Genomic DNA, 15,995 nt, shown 5'->3' with positions numbered 1-15,995 from the left:
TCTGTGTAGTCAATGGGTAACATCTTTGGGGAATTTTCTGTTTTCAGCCAAGATCCATCAGACATCAGCAATAACACCCCTCATCCCACGCCCTCTTCCGAATCCAGCTTATACATTTGAGTAGCTCCCTGTCTACGTCCTGCCGTAACCACTTTTTGAATATTCAGCAAAATGTGTGTGTGTGTTATGAGTGGAATTGTTAGATTGTTATCACATATTGTTGGCCACATGGCTCTCTACCAGTCTTGTGGCTACGCAGTGGTCCTCCAGTAGACAAAATGATGACGTTCAAGAGGCAGCCGTGGTAGTTAGCTATCATGTCAACTCAACACTCCTAGCTAGGGGCAGACTTCAACCTGACAATCAAGTGGTTGCTTGATGCCACCTCTTCTTTGGGGCTGTGGCCTTCTGCATAAGACCGAACAGAGACGATTCCCCTCTGCCACTTCGCCGTCCTCCTTGCTAGGAAGGATTTCACTAGTGGAACACTGTGCCTGCCTCCAGGGCAGCCCTATGTGGGCCACTTACCCTGGAGAGCAGTCAGTATTCTGCCATGCTTCCACCCACCTTGGGTCCATGTGACTCTGCACTCGCCGGCCTGTGAGCTCTCTGCTTCCTGTTTCACCTTTCGGAATCATCTGCTTGCAGCTACCTGTGTCTGAAGAGGCCCCCAAGGCTAGATCTGGGCCTATGGACTTGAGCTGGACTGGGCTGGGGGTCCCTCGGATGTAAAGTTAGTTCTTGATATAAAGTTCTTTCTTGTCCATAGATGAGTGTCACTGGTTCATTTCTCCAGACAACATAGGCCTAACGCAGCAGCTCCAGAAGACAAATAGGGCCCGACATGGACTCAGCCTCCGGTGGATCCCCTCTGACCACAGTTGAGGGGCGTGAAGAACCTCGCTATCAGACAGAGGCGACTGTGAACTTGATTTGGGACAGATGGAATTGGGTGCTCGTGTGGCTCCTGGTCATTGGATCTCCCTCTTGACCCATTTTTTTTATTCGTTCTAGTTTTCAATATTTCCTACTTTTTCTTGACAGAAGTTCCCCCGCCCCCACTCTGGTTTATTATAACATTATATTATCATCATTGGCCCTTTCTCTCTATCTCTTTGTTCTTTTTAATAAATTTTCTGCTTTTGATTTTTGTTGTTGTTTTCATTTATCTACTTATTGCATGTTTTCAAGTGGGCATATGTATAGAGAAAGTAATTGGTGAATGGCTTATCAGGGATGTGGGTGGGGCAGGGAGGTTGGAGGGAAATAAGGAGCAAATAATGAATACAGGAGTGGGGAGGACACTCTAGAACTGACTGTGGTGACGTATTCACAGCTCCTTTTAAACACGCCTGAACTATGGGTGTGTGTGATATGTGGTGTATGTCTCAATAAAACTACGGAGGGGAGGAAAGAAGACAAAGCAGAGCATTGGAATGAAGTGGGCAAAGACCTGGAGCTAGAACACCACAGAGGAAAACTCGCACAGCCTGCTGCAAGCTGAAAGAACGGAAGAGAAAACCCAAGCCTCTTGTTGATGTGTTGAGGGATCCCATGGACACAGTGGCTGCAAACAGGAGCTCAAATATAACAACCATGGGGCTGGCACGGGACTGGGCTATTTTTTGTTCTATTGTACATGGGATAACTCGACAGCGCTTAACCACAAAAATGGGCAAAATATTGAACGATGCAGGAAACATCCAAAGGACATGGAAGGATTACACGGAGTCATAGTACTGAAAAGAACGAGTGGGCATTCAGACATCTCAGGAGGTCGTGTATGGCCAAGAACTAACTAATGGTACTGAAGGAAGAAATTCAAGCTACTACAAAACATTTGCCAAAAAACCCCAAAAGAAACCATTGCCATCTAGTTGATTCGGGCCCACAGGGACTTTATGGGATGGGTAGAACTTCGCCCTGTGAATTTTCAAAACTGGAACTCTTTACGGAATAGGAAGCTTCAACGTTGTCCCTGGGAGCAACCAGTAGTTTCGAACTGCTGACGTGATGTCTGGCAGCTCAACTCACGACTCCACCAGAGCTGCACCAAAAACAAGGCTTGATGGGATGCCAAGCTGACCCAGCACCAGAAGCCCTCGCTCTCCCATACCAGAAAATTCTCAGGGCAGCCACCTGGCCGACTAAGAGATCCATATTTGTGCCCAGTCCAAAGAATGGAGACCCAACAGCATGCAGACATTGTGCTCAATGAACAAAGCCAGACGCCAAAGGACAAACAAAGTACAATCCCACTCAATGGGCTGGCTAGATTGAGATGGGAGGAGATGACGATGACTCGGAGGTGGGGTAGGGGAACAGGAGTTACTGCCTACTTGGTACCGAGTTTCTGTCTGGAGTGTCGAAAATGTTTCAGAAAGATATCGTAGTGAACGAAGTTACACACATCGTGATGAACACTATCGTCCCAGACACTTAAAATCAATTAAAGTACCGAATTCTACTTGTTAAAAAGAAGGCACATTTACACACACACACACACACACACACACAAATACATATATTTTTACCAGGATAAAAAACAACAGAAATATTATGGAATGTTGTATAGTCACATACATAATAAAAACTAAAATAGAATTTTAAATAAAACTGTGTTCTATACAATTAGTCCGCAATAAAATTAAAACACACACACACACACACACATACTGCTAGCATTCATTGAGAGTGTGTATATATATATATTTTTTTACCAGAATAAAAAACAACAGAAATAGTATGGAATGTTGTATGGTCACATACATAATGAAAGCTAAAGTAGAATTTTTAAATAAAACTGTGTTCTATGTAATTAGTCCACAATAAAACTAAAACACACACACACTGCTAGCATTTATTGAGCACCCACACTGTATACCAGGCAGTCGTTCTAATCATGCAAATACACTCTTAAGTATCCCCCAACACTCCTAACAAATAGGGTGTTTTTTATACCCATTTTACAGCTGAGGAAACAGAGGTGCTAGGAAAAGATGTCACTCCCCCCAGGCTGTTCTGCTAGTGAGTGGTTGACATCACTCAGACCTGGATCAGGCGGATGGCCATGTCAGTGGACCCAGAGGGGCCATCAGTGGTGATGATTCTTGGGGTTCAATCCCCAGACTCTCCTCCCACCAGATGTGTGACTGTGGGCACATTCCTTGACATCCTTGTGCCTCAGTTTACTGCTCCCCACTGCTGAGGGCAAAATCAAGGGTCCAGTGAGCTCTTACACATAAAATGTGATACTTTGGGGGGAAGCAGCCCCCCGACCCTAGTTCTGTAGTAATCGGTGCCTAAGTGGTAGAATCCTCGTCTACCATGCAGGAGACTTGGGTTTGATTGCTGTCTTGGGCTGAGTTCTCTGGAGAAGCAACAAGAGTGTGATTCTACAGAGAGAATATTCTATCCGGGGAAGTGCTTACACAATTGTAGAGGTCGGCAGGTTCTGAGTCCGTGGGTCGGGCTGGAGGCCACAGACGGGTATGGCTGTGGGGGCTCCTGGATTCTGGAAGACCAGAGGCTGGTGGCTGCAGACTCCAATGCCCCAAGGCCAACAGGTCAGATGGCAGGCCACTGATGACTCCCCGGGTTGGCAGGCAGTTTGGCAGATGAACCGAAAGCCAGATGTAGCAAAGAGCAAGACAAGCTTTCCCACAGAGTCCACTTAGGTTGGAAGCTGGCCACACCCCCAGAGGATACTTCCTTTCCATTGCCTCAGGGTTGTGACTTGAGAAACAGTGTTACTTTGTATCTGCATCTTCTTACAGTGGATTAGCTGCTCACTGCAGATCCCACAGAGGAGTTGATTATACTATGTTAGGCCACGTCATGATGGGCAACGTAGGAGTTGAGCATTGTGCTGCCATCCTCAAGGTGTGCAATTGAAAACCACCAGCTGCTGGGGGGGGGGGAGAAAGACGGGGCTTTCTACTCCTGTAAAGTGTTACAGTCTTAGAAATTCCCCCGGGAATTTCTAGCCTGTCCTGTTTGGTCCCCTATGAGCCGACATCGACCTGATGGCGGTGAATTTGGCTTTTTGAGTTTTTAATGGCCAAGCCACAGAGAATCCTGGCCCAGACAAGCTGACACAAAACCCAACGATCGACAGGCCAACGTTCCTCATGCACCTCCATGCCCGTGAAGGCTCTGTGGGGCCCTCAGAGGGAATTCCAGGTGAGGACAGACTAAGAAGAAAGGCCTGGTGGTTGCTTTCTGAAAATCAGCCAGTAAAGAACCCCACGGATCACAATAGTCAATTCTTCAACAGATTAGAGGGACAAGGCAGACAAAAGACAGCCCCTCCTGTGTACAGCCTGTGTGGTAGCTACCATCCTTAAATGGCTCTAAGAGATGTGGGGCGGGGGGGAAGGGGTACAACAGCACCCCACAAATACAGTTGTATTAGCACGTGGCCCGTTTGTGTCTGTGCTGTTGGTGGCTGCTTGGGCTCTACAGTGGTGGCCCGTGAACAGGCGTGGTGGGGACCTTGTTTGAAATGTGTGTTACATGACCCTTTAAGAAAATATGCCAACTCCCAAAACTGCTCTCCTGAACCCCTAACGCTGGAAACATAGAAGGTAGGCATCACCCCCTCTTACCTCCTGGGGCCGCCCTGCTTCCCTGCCAGACATCCTGCCTGCCCACCCATGCCATGACCTGAAAAAACCCTCAGGAGATGCTGAGGTCCCTCTCGCCCTCTGGAGGACGGTCCTGGAAACTGCGTTTCACCCGCGCCATGTCTCCTGGGAAAGGAGGCTTGGTGTTTGCTTGTGTCTGTCTCTGCACCCTGGACGGATTCCTCCCCTGGGGGCTTACACCTCCTCCATCCCGCCATGCTTTATATGCCGAGAGGATTCCACCTGGCGTCCAAGCCATCATCAGACTGAACGGGGGTACTCTGCAAAGTGGGTCATTGAATGAGGAATGGGAAGAACATTCATTGGAAGACCCGTGGGCTGCCCACAGAGCCGGCACATCCACATCTGTCTTGGAAAAAGTGCAGCCAGAAAGCTCCTTAGCGGCTAGGATGGCGAAACTTTGTCTCTTTACTTTTGAGCCTCAGGATGGTTGTTACGCTTTGGGGTTCCTCCCCCCCACCCCTGCAGCAGTTTTATTCGCAATTGATTTACATATCATGTAATTCAATTACTTGGACCGTTCAATCATATCCTGGAGAATTGTACAATCACACACCCCCCGCCTCATCAGTTCTAGAAGATTCCCCCTCCCCCTATGGGGCAAATCACCTTTAAGGTGATTCATGCGATCACAAGCCCTTCTGGTACTCCCGGGCCACTCCCGTCTTCATCAGTCACTCCCGAAATCCCCTTTGCCTCCCTATCACCCCACCTACCCCCCGTCTTCCCTATATCCCTTGTATCCGTTATTATCTTTATGCCGCCACTCTTGTGCTTCCCAGCTGGGAGACCCAACAGACAAGAATAGAAAACAAAATCCACGCTTAGGTGGAAAGGGTAACATCATAGTCTACAGACAAAAAATGGTTCACACGCACACACACACACATCCCTGGCCCCAACAATAATCCAAAAAGTCAGGGAAGAAGTTTCTGCCATGGAACCAGTAAGAGATCTTGTTCCCAGAACAAATGGCTGTTATGTTGGAGCGAGTCCACGGGCCCAGCCACTGGCTCTGTCCACCTCCCGGAGGATCTTCCTCTTTCGAAAGACACATGGGCTGCTTGAAAGGACCTGGAGGTGCAAAGGCAGGCTGCAGTCTGCAAGGTCGGCAGTTTGAAACCTGTCAACTCCATGGGAGAAAGAAGAGTCTGTCCCACCAAGACGCCTCAGGGTCAGTTCTTCCCTGCCCTAGAAGAGCCATACGTTGGAATTGACTTAATGGCCATCAGGTTGTTTGCGTGTTTGTTTGTGGGCTGCTTGAAAGGAGAGTTTTTGTTTTCGTTTTAAGTTGGAAAAGTAGCATCGTTGTTGTAGTTTCATTCCCCAACAGTTATACCGGCATGCAATTCACACAGCAGACGATTGACTAGCTCGATCCTGTCATAGGGATTTCATATGCCGAAAAACATGTTTAAAAAGAATAACAAATTAAACAGATTTTTAATGTCTCAACCAAAAAAAGCAGAAAATATTAAAAACTAGGACAAACACATCTGTCTTGGAAGAAGGGTGGTGGATTCTCCTTAAATGCAAGGATGGAGAGACTCCGTCTGACAGACTTTGGACGTGTTGCCAGGAGAGACCAGTCCCTGGAGAATGACATCCTGCTTGGAAAAGTGGGGGGACTGGGAACAAGAGGAAGGCCCCCAGTAAGATGGATTGACCCCATGGCTGCAACCATGGGCTCAGACTTAAGCACAATTGTTCTGTTGTGTTTGGGATTGAAACAGACTGGCTAAAAAAAAAAAGAAACAGACTGGCTGGCACCTAACAACGTGTGCCATTGCCTGGCCTTCAGGTGTTTAAGGAGACATTTTCTACGACGAAACACTGGAGCCTCTTGGATGCGATGCTGCTTGTTTTGTCAGCTGCTCATCCTCCTTGGCACCCAGAGTGTCGTGAGGCTCATCTCTGAGAGACAGGTAGTCCTCCACTTCCGTACAACAAGGCTGCGTTCAGTTCTCCTAAGTCAAATACCTGTGTGTTTTTAAAGACTGTTTTCATTATCATTGCTTTTTAACATTCAATAGGAGCCCTGGTGGCTTAGTGAGTTACAAGGTGGGCTGCTAACCCCAAGGTCAGCGGTTTGAACTCATCAACTGCTTGGCGGGGAGAGAGATGAAACTCTGCTCCCTTAAAGAGCTACGGCCTCAGAAGCCCACAGGGCAGTTCTACCCTGTCCTAGAAGGTTTCTCTGAGTCAGAATTGACTTGATAGCAGTGAGTTTTGTACATTTAGTATCTTCCCGCCTTTGGGGGTTGAAAACACTCCATGTGAGAATGATGACATCAGTGTATGGGGCCCACCGTAAGTCAGGGGACAACTTAAAGGCAGCGGGCAGTCCACCACAGATGCAATGTACCCAGTGGATCTGCTCTGCACATTATAAACAGAGTCAGACTCGGTGCTCAGAGTTCATCCTAGTGCCCGGAAACGAATAACAACAACAACAAGTAAAGTTTTATTGACAGAGGGCCACGAACATTGCTGTCTGTATTACTCGTGAGTGCTTTGGTGCTATGAGAGCAGACCTGAGTACCTGGGTGAGAGGTGGCTTCCATTTGGCCAAAGGGGAAACTGAGGTCAGGAAAGAGTTGAAATGGGTTTTTCCCAAGGTCCCACTTTGACCAAATTACCCCCAAATAACCAAGGACTTCACAGGAAGGCATGCAGTCACGTGTTTGGGGACACCTCCCCAAGTGGGAGGAGGAGTGACCTTGAGAAAATCATCCACACCCACGTGATCTTGATAGGCGGAGAGGATGTGTAATTGCCCCTATTAAAAAAAAAGTTATGACCCTTCCTAGAATCCTTGAGTTTGGACTTTTGACCTGAATGATTGCATCATCGTGACAAATGCCAGTGCTCTCTCATCAGGCAGGTTGTCCCTGAAACAGTCCCAGGTTGGGAGCTAAAGGCAGGGCTCATCCAGGAGCACGGCAAGGAACTTGGTGGTTGCCTAGGGGTTGTGAAGGAGGATGACTGCAAGTACTAAGACCCCTTGCTATCAGTGGGTCCCGGCTTGCAACGAGCCCTGCCGGACAGGGTAGGAGAGTTTTCAAGGCTGTCCCCTGTGGGAGCAGACTGCCATGTAGACGGAGACCAGGAAGAAAGGTCAGGTGAACTGCTTTTGAATATCAGCCAATGAAAACCACAGGGCACACTGTAATTGAAGGTGGACAGGACAGCAGCTAGCAACAACCACAAGGTAGACCAGCTGTGGTTCTGACTCAGCTGATTCCTCCACTGATGTTACCAAGCAGGGCAAAAATGAGGAACGTGTTAGGACATTGTCATCCCACAGTGTCAGGTGCACGACTTCAATGATGAATCATAGACTAGCTTTTGAATGTTGGAAGACTCCTTCCTCCAGTTCTTTGTGCCGCTCAAGAAGTGACACAGATACAAGCTGTTTGGACATTTAACCCACGTCATTCACATTTCCTCCGATGCCCCGTTATGGCTAGACCAGGGTTGGGAATGCCCCGGCCCTTGGCTTGCTTTTGTAAATAAAGTTTTATTGGAACTCCGGTACGCCCACTTGCTTGCCTCTTGTCTAGGCTGTGTTCGCCTCCAGGGGGAGGGCTGAGTGCAGGTCACCTCTGACTTTCCACGGGTTTGAGTTACAATGAACTGTGCCTACGATGGCCTGGGGGTCTCTGTCGCTTTTTGAAATGATTTGTGTGTTTAGGCATTTACCAAGGATACCATGCTGGGTCAAGGAGAAGGTCAGGGAACATGAGGAAAGTCCTCAGAGAGGTGGATCGGCACAGTGACTGCAAGTGTGGGCTCGGAGAGGACTCGATGGTGTCCAGCAATCCACCATCTGGCTATTAAAATGCATCTGTGAGCTTACATGGCGGTGTAGTGGGCTAACAGCTAGGTCAGTAGCTCGAAACCACCAGCCGCTCTTCAGGGGTGATGCTCGGTGGGAAGATTCTCACCCTCCCAGTCAGGAGGTTTGAGTCCCAACCCAGGTACCTCCTGCGAGTCTGTCCATAGATTCTTGAGCCTCCCAGGCTTCGGCAAAGCATCCTGACTAAGGCTCAGAAGCACGGCCAGGAGAGCAAGGTTCCAAACACCAGCCCGGGAAACCCCTAGGGAGCACACGGTCCCATCCCCAGGGGCTCCTGGGCCTGGTGTGGGGCCAGCAGTGCTCCTGGAGCAGATCGAGGGAAGGATTCCACAACATCATCAAAGCTTTGGGTTGTTTCCCATCTCTTCTGTGTTTCTGTCACCTGAATGCTTTCTGCTGTACAACATTTCTTTCTTTTAAAAAAATCATTTTATTGGGGGCTCATATAATTCTTTAAAAAAATAATTTTATTGGGCTCATACAACTCTTATCACAATCCATACATACATCAATTGTGTAAAGCACACGTATACATTCGTTGCCCTCATCATTCTCAAAATTTGCCTTCCGCTTGGGTTCCTGGAATCAGCTCCTCATTTTCCTTTTTTCCCTCCCCCTCCCTGCTCCCCTCTCCCTCATGAACCCTTAATAATTTATAAATTATTGTTTTATCTTCTCTTACACTGCCTGGCATCTCCTTTCACCCACTTTCCTGTTGCCCATCCCCCAGAGAGGAGATTATATGTAGATCCCCATGATCCATTCATCCTTTCTACCCCCCTTCCCTCCCGGTGTCGCCACTCTCCCCGCTGGTACTTAGGGGTTCATCTGTCCTAGATTCCCTGTGTTTCCAGATCCCATCTGTACCACTGTGCATCCTCTGGTCTAACCAGGTTTGCAAAGTAGAACTGGGATCATGGTAGTTGGGGGATCAATTTTTAACAAAATCCATACACCCATCCAGTGTGTCAAGCACATATGTAGATTTGCTGCCCTTGTCGTTCTCAAAACATGGGCCTTCGACTTGAGCCCCTGGCACAACGTTCCTATGTGGAATTAGACCAGCACAAATGTGCGGTTCTCCAGGTGGGACATGGGGAAATGTTTCCCCCAACCGACTCCCCCACACTACTGCCCCCTCGGGTGGGGGTGCTGCAGGGTCTGCGGCTTCTCAAAACGGCAGCAAAATAGCTTTGCCCAAGTGGTCAGGCCGGCCAGCCTCTGGTTAACCCATTCACCCCTACCGGCAAGGGAGATAAAGCTCAGAGGGCAGTTTCGAGATGGGTGGGGGGTGGGATGCAGGGGGGGAGAGGTGCACATGTGACCGGAAGAGCAAATTATGGGGAGCCAAGATGCATGTCGCCCTGGGCTGAGTGTGTGAGCAAAGCTATTGGCTATTTATTTCTCGGGGGTGGCCGTTGGTGAGGGCCTGGCGTCTCTGGATGCAGGGAGCAGTTGGGCCCTGGGATAAGATCACAGAGAGGCGAGAGGGAGTGGTCGTGGGAATGTGCCCTGTCGTAAAGATAGAGAACGGGGCCCAGAGTGTGCTTCTGACTCTAACCTACCGCCCCCTCAGGAAAAGCTCAGCTCGACTCCCTTGATAACCGAGAGACCTGCTGTCCCCTGGGACAGGAGAAAACAACTCCAATGACACCCACTGTCCCCCACAGCCCCGGCCTGGCTTCCCCACCCTGTTGGCCCAGTGGCCCATGCGCTGGGCTGCTCACCACCAGGTCCGTGGTTCGAACCCGGCTGGTAGTTTGAGTCGGATCCGATATATGACCGATCCGAACTCTGTCCGGGCCTGTGCCATCCTCTCCGTGGTGCTTAAGTTTGGGCAGCCACTGTGTCCATCTGTCTGGTTGAGGGCCTTCCCCATTTTCGCTGCCCCTGAACTTTATTGAGCACGATGTCCTTCTCCATGGACTGGTCTCTCCTGTCTACAGGCCCAAAGCATGCGGGACAAAGTCTCGCTCTCCCGGCCTCTAAGGAACCTTCTGGCTGTACTTCTTCCAAGACCGAGCAGGCACAGGAATTCCCAGTGTCTGCAACCTGTGGGACAATCCTATTTGGAATCGACTCAGACGGGGGACTTCAGAGCCACGGGGTTGAGGGGCTGATCGCAGCAGTTGAAACGATGCGTTATGCTGGGCAAATCTACAGCATGGCTCGCTTTGACGTGCTGAGGCGCAAGGAGGTGACTTTGGGGACTAAGGGGAGCCGGACCCAAACCATGGTACTGTCAGTCCCCTCCTGTGCGTGGGGGAGGCAGACACTGAATAAGGAGACCGGAGAAGAATCGATGTGTTTGGATGGTGGTGCTGACGAAGACCATGGAAAGGACCGTGGACTGCCAAGCAGAACAGGCAGATCTGTCTCGGAACAAGTCCAGCCAGAATGCGCCTCACAAGTGGAAGATGGGGGGCTCCCTCTCACGTACTTTGGATGTGTTGTCAGGAGAGACCAGTCCCCCAGGGAGGACATCACGCGTGGTAAAGGGGGGGACAGCGAGAAGGAGGAAGGCCCTTCAGGAGGCGGGTGGACACAGAGGATGCAACAGTGGACTAGGACACAGGAATGAGTGGTCTGTTCTGCACAGGTCGCTATGGGTCAGAACCAGAACCGACTCGAAGACCATCCCTAGCAACTGCAACAGCGACGGTTTTTATTTTGTTGTTTTTAATCTTTTAAAAATCAGTTTATTGGGGGCTGGTACGACTCTTATCGCCATCCATCCATCCATCCATGGTGTCAAGCACATTGGTACATTTGTTGCCATCATCATTCTCAAAACATTTTCTTTCTACTTGAGCCCTTGGTATCAACTCATTTCCCCCTCTCCCTGCCCTCCCCTCCCTCACGAACCCTTGATAATCTATAAATTATTATTATTGTGTCATGTCTTACACGGTCCCACGTCTCCCTTCACCCACTTTTTTGTTGTCCATCTGAGGTAGGTAGTTAGGTCATTGTGCCAACCTGGATGATAAACACATGTGGGGTTAATCGAAGGGCAGAGGGATAAATGGCTTGGTGAGCCTCACCTTTCTAGTTCTCAGGTCTCTTGCTTTGTGATGGTTGGACCAGGGTGCAGCTGCCTTAGCCACTTTCCTGCTTCAGCTGGCAAGGCTCACTTCCTGCAAGACATCCCTGAGGAGAACCCACATGGACCTACCTGATGCAGCCCTGGGTGCTGGAGCAGCCGTGTGGAGACCCCTGCCAGTGCTGAGATGTTTACACATTCACTGACTCTGCTTTCCTCCTGCAGTCGGCATCATTGGGTCTGTTTTGTGAGATGGAGGAGGACTTTGTGGATTGGTGTTGGACATATAGGTTAATGTTGGGCTTGTGGGCTTGGGCAGCACTGAGTTGGGATGTTTTCTTGATGGGCACTTAACCTTTATATAAAACTCTTATACATGAGTTTCTGTGGATTTGTTTCTCTAAAGGACCCAGACTAACACGCCATCACGCAGGGAAGGGATAATATGCAGATCCTTGTGATCAGTTCCCCCTTTCTACCCGCCACCCTCCCTCCACCCTCCTGGTATCGCCACTCTCACCACTGGTCCTGATGGGATCCTCCGCCCTGGATTCCCTGTGTTTCCAGTTGCTATCTGTACCAGTGTACATCCTCTGGTCTAGCCAGATTTGCAAGGTAGAATTGGGATCATGATAGTGGGGGGTGGGGAGAGGAAGCATTTAGGAACTAGAGGAAAATTGTATGTTTCATTGTTGCTTTACTGCACCCTAACCGACTGGTCTCCTCCCCAAACCCTTCTATAAGGAGATGTCCCATTGCCCACAGATGGGCCTTGCATCTCCACTCCACACGCCTCAAATTAGGAGCCATGTTTTTACAGAATCACACCCCCAGGCCTTTCTCTGTGGTGCCTGTGGGCTGCCAACCTTTTGTTTCATGCCTGGGTGGGAACCACTAATGTTACCTAGGGCCTGCCAAGGACAAAACTATGTACATTATTCACTCAAAGAACAGCAAAACTCAAACCCACTGCCTCTGAGCCCACCCTGACTCAGGACGACCCATGGGACAGGCTAGAACCACCGCCCCTGTGGCTTTCCGAGACGGTCACTCTTTTTTTGTTTTGTTTCTAAACAGTTTTCTTGGCACTTCATCTGCCCATCATATAATTCAATAGTTCAACCATGTCAAGAAGGGCTGCACGATCTTTCTAAATGATTATTTTACTCATGGTTATTTACTTAGGAAGTTGTAGCCTTTACTTCATCTCGATCTTTTCTTCAGAGGTAGACTTTGTTTTTATTTAAATGAGCTCTGCCCCTGGAGTCAGGACACTTTCAATCAAAAAGTGCAGGACCTGGCACAGCACTTCCGGGGGCTGTAGGGACTCTCCGCTCCGCACACAGTCACAGAACAAAGAGCTCTAGACTAACGGGCTCCTAGGCTATTTTCTTGGCTCCTTTTCATTTCTGTTTCATAATGTGCTTTTGACATATTAAGTCCTGTATGAAGTGACTTTAAGAAATTATTATTAAAAAAAAGAAATTATTTTTATAATGTATTCTTCGTTGGGAGTTAATACGCAGACCATATCGTTCCATAGTTCAATCATATCAGGGAGAATTGTGCAATTGCTACCTCCAATCAGTTTCCCAACATTCTTTAGAAATTATTTTCCTGTGTATGGATTGTGATAAGAATTGTACGAGCTCCCAATAAAATGATTTAAAAAAAAACTGTTAAGCAAAAAAAAAAAAAAGAAAGAAATGATTTTCTATCGTCCCCAGTTCTGTCCACAATCCAGTCTGATTGTCCTTTTCATTATCTTTGATAATCAGCTGTCTTAATAAATTTAATGAAGCCACCATCTTTATCCCCCAACAATTTTAGAACAGTTTCTTTTTCCCTGTACTCGATGCTGTCTGTGCATGTCCTTTTTTTCAATGATGGCAAAAATACACACGGCAAAACACCCACCCATTCAGCAACTTCGACATGAATCACTCGGTGCTATTGATTATACTCTCCGTGTTAGACGACCATTACTGTTATCGAGACTGGAACTCTTATGGGAATAGCAAGCCTCACCTTTCTTCTGAGGAGCTGCTGGTGGTTTTGAACTGCTGACCTTGCCCTTAGCGGCCCTATTCATAACCCCCTACGCCACCAGGACAGAGAGGCAGCACACATTATATCCCACAGGGAGACGGAAACAAGCCCAACAACCTCCTTGCCGTCACAAAAGTTCTGTCTCTGATTCAAAAGCCTGGGGACCCTCTAGGGCTGAGTCGAACTGCTCCAGGGGGTCCCCCAACGCTGTCAAATTGACACAAGCAGCCACCTCCTGCTCCCTTGGAATTGCCGGCAAAGTCAAATCACTGGCCACTCAGCCCACCACTGAGCACTTTAACCGTGATGCCACCAAGGCTAACCAGCTGTCATTGGCAGGTGCCATTGAGTCAGCTCTGACTCCTAGCGAGCCGGTAGAACCAGACACCCCCAGTCCCGGCCCCTCCTCACAGTCACTGTAATGGATGAGCCCAGCGTGGCAGCCACCATGCCTGTCCATCTCCTTGAGGCTCTTCTGTCTCTGCTGCCCCTCTGCTTTTCCCACACAGGATGTCCTTCCCCAGGTGCTGGCCCCTCCTGATAACACGTCCAAAGTATATGAGATAAGGTTCTGTCACGCCATCCTTGCTTCCAACGAGCATTCTGCCTAGACTTCATCCAAGAAGGATTTGATTGTTCTTTAAGGAACGGGAGGAGCTGTCGGTGTCGAGGTTATGGAACCCCCAATCCATCCTTGTCCTCGGTAGGGAAGGACGAGGCTTTCTACTCCTGTAAAGAGTGGCGATCTTGTAAACCCACATGGAGTAGGACCCTGTCCTCTAGGGTCGCTGTGGGGTGGAACTGACTGGATAGCAGTGTTCTTTAGCTACTAGGGAAGCCTGACTGCGGTGGCAGGAGCGTGAATCAGAACGGAACACGGGGCAGGAGACAGGGTTGTTGCAGTGCCTGTCGGCTGCTATAGAGGCAGCCCAGTGGAGAGTGGCAGGAAAGTGTGCCAGGTTTGGTGCCATCTTCACGATTCTTGTGTGCTGGAGTCCATTGTGGTGACCAATGCGTATTGTATCTTCCATTCTCATCAGTGGGTGAGCCCCCACCTGAGAGACCCATCTTCCTCCACTCTATAACCCAGTGCTCTTTGTCCACAGGGCTTTTTCACAGGCTGGAGTCGGAAGCTGATCAGCAGCCCTTCTTGGAGGCGCCGTAAGGAACTTTCTGAGGTGGTTGGTGGAAAGGTTCTCCATCCCCTTCCAGGTGTTTACATGGGCATAGATGACCCAACCTGACTTGCTGAAAGCCAGGGGGCCAGGAAGCCCACATTACTGAAGATCAGAACCTGCAGCTTTCAGAACGGATGACTCCTCAATCCTCACAACTGGACCAATAGGTAACATCATGAGAAACGGAGAAAAAGGTTGAAGTTGTCAAGGATTTTAACTTGCTTGGATCTGCAATCAATGCTCATGGAAACAGCAGTCAGGAGATCAAAAAATTCACTGTGTTGGGTCTGTGTCTGCCACACAAGACCCCTTTCAAGTGTTGAAGAGCAAGATGTCCCTGTGAGGACTTAAGGTGAGCCTGACTCCAGCCAGGGTCTTTTCGATCGCCTCTTCTGCATGTGAAAGATGGACATGGAAAAAAAAAAGACCAAAGGAAAATCGCTGCTTTCGAAGTAGAAGGGAAGAAGCCCAGCCAGAATGTTCCTTAGAAGCGAGGCTTTGTTTCACACGCTTTGGACGTGTTGTCAGGAGATGGCAGTTCCCAGAGAGGAACATTATGCCTGGGCAAGGTCAGCAAAGGAAACGGAAAGAGGAAGACCCTCTGTGAAATGAATGGACAGTGGCTGCAACAGGCGGCTCAAACACGGCAGCAGTGATGAATTCGAGGTTAGCAACTCCACCCATCGCCCACTGCGCCACCAGGGAACCAGCGCTGACCCAGAAAACACTGCAAACGAACCGATGAAAGAGTGCCTGGGGACGGATTGAGGGGGAGTGGACAGGGCCAGGGAGGCCAGGGGCCCCTGCGCTGGCCCCGGGCGGGGTTGAGGGATAGGTGCTGGCGAGTCTTGGTCTCCCGTGTCCTCCAGTGTGCACCCAGCCGGCGTCCACTGACGCTCCAAGATATGAACCAAATAGACGCAACGTGGTGAGTTTTTCAGGAAACCGCCCTTTCTTCCCATTAGATGACTGTCCTTTATGCCGGGAGCCACGCGCTCCCTCCGCCGTGGATGTTGAAGTGATCATGGACACGATTAGGTGGTGGCGGGGTGTGTGCGCGCGCTCGCGCTTTGCAAACAGAAGAAATAAAATCTGTTTCCCACTCTCTTGGGAATGATACAGGCTCTGTCCCCACCACCCCTGCCCACCTAGCCACACGGTCATCCCTGGCCGCGTACGCGTCCCTCTCGCGGCCTCCCGCTCGACCTTTGCCCTGCGAC

The sequence above is a fragment of the Tenrec ecaudatus genome, chromosome 1, assembly GCF_050624435.1.
Source record: "Tenrec ecaudatus isolate mTenEca1 chromosome 1, mTenEca1.hap1, whole genome shotgun sequence".
Taxonomy (NCBI): Eukaryota; Metazoa; Chordata; class Mammalia; order Afrosoricida; family Tenrecidae; genus Tenrec; species Tenrec ecaudatus.
The sequence above is the reverse complement of the archived record's forward strand: the minus strand, read 5'-3'. Positions refer to the sequence as shown.